Below are 1,559 nucleotides of genomic sequence, written 5' to 3' on the forward strand. Positions count from 1 at the left end.
ATCTTCAACAAAAAAAAAATTGATTTTCTTTTATTCTCACAAAAAAGAAAAAAAAAACAAGAAGCAGACAGTGCAGCTAAGCAAAGTTTCATCATTATTCACTCTTTAAGAATAAAATAAAGAAATAGAAAAACTCAGACCAACTTCACAGATCTCCCTCTGAGAATCACCTCATTCTACCCCAGCCAGCAAATAAACTGTCCCACAGCCTTTACTGTTGCATTTTCCTTTTCTTTAAACATAGTTCCCATTTTGTTTTTTTATATATACCTGTAAAAATTCGCTATCTGTTCTGGTTTGAGATGGTGCACGGACTCATTAAGTGGGGCTTTGCTTCATAGCTGCACCGCTGTTTTTTTATTTATACATTTTAATAACTTTTCATCATCTGTCCAACTCAAATGTGGGGAAATGTTTTAATATGTGTATGCCACAGAGACAGAAGTGAAATAAATCTGCACAGATCTGCTCACCCTGCGCAGTCGGAGCCTCTATATGCAGTCAGTGTGAGTGAAAAAAAATCAGATCAGAGCTTAAAAAGTCATACGCAACCAGTGTGACCCGCCTTAAGACTGCAGAAGTCTAAGTGGGGTCTCTGAGACCTCCCCCTCTGTTATTTTAACCTGATTTAGCAACAATTATTCTCTGATAGTAAGCATTAGAAATCTCCAGAGGCTGTCAACGTTGCAGAATTAAGTTCTTCATTAATATGAACAGGGCTCGATGTTAACCATTGCCCGATCGCCCGGGGCAAGTAGTTTTTATTGTCGGGAGAGTACAAATTTCATTGCATTTGCCCGCCGGCAATGATAAAAAAAAAAGAAATATTTATCACTCAAAATTACTTTAAAATCACCAACATTCGCTGAAAACGACCCAGAAACATTGCGGGCGCCATTTTTGTTGTTTTTTACACTTTCTCGCGTGATTTGTAAAAGCCGTGTGATTTGAAAAAGCCGCGTAATTTTCAGCGAGATAGCATGATTTTTGTCCGGGGATTTTTGTCCGGCGCGAATCAGACACATTTTTTTCGACTTGGGAGGCTAAAAAACAACAAAAAGGCTATTTTACCCTCCACTCATTTCACCCACCACCCAGATAACCCTAGATTGAAAATTATTTGTCAGGGACTAGGAAAATTGGCATAACTGTATGCCATTTGCACAGTGTAAATAGGGCTATCATATGGCAGTCTTCTGTACAGTGATGCAGGTCATGCATTAAAAAATGTTCATTAAATTTATTTTTTCTCAGACATTGGAGAGGTGCATTTAAATGTTATAGAGCTAAACATGTTAAATTGGTGACCTGTTATGTTATTATTATTGTCTTGTTGCTGCATTTATTTTGTCAGGGAAAACTAATCCTGAGTCAGTTAAAAGTCAGGGAATTCTGAAATTATGTAAGACTGTGGAAACCCTGTTTAAAATAACTATGTATAATGATTCTCTAGAAAAGTCACATTACATTAATAGTATCATCTTGTATAAACATACCGTGACTCTAAAATAAAAGTTATTCATTTGTGACAATGACTTCTGTCTTGTAATTTATCTTAA

This window comes from Cyprinodon variegatus, unplaced genomic scaffold (genome assembly GCF_000732505.1).
Source record: "Cyprinodon variegatus isolate N-32 unplaced genomic scaffold, C_variegatus-1.0 Scaffold803, whole genome shotgun sequence".
NCBI lineage: Eukaryota > Metazoa > Chordata > Actinopteri > Cyprinodontiformes > Cyprinodontidae > Cyprinodon > Cyprinodon variegatus.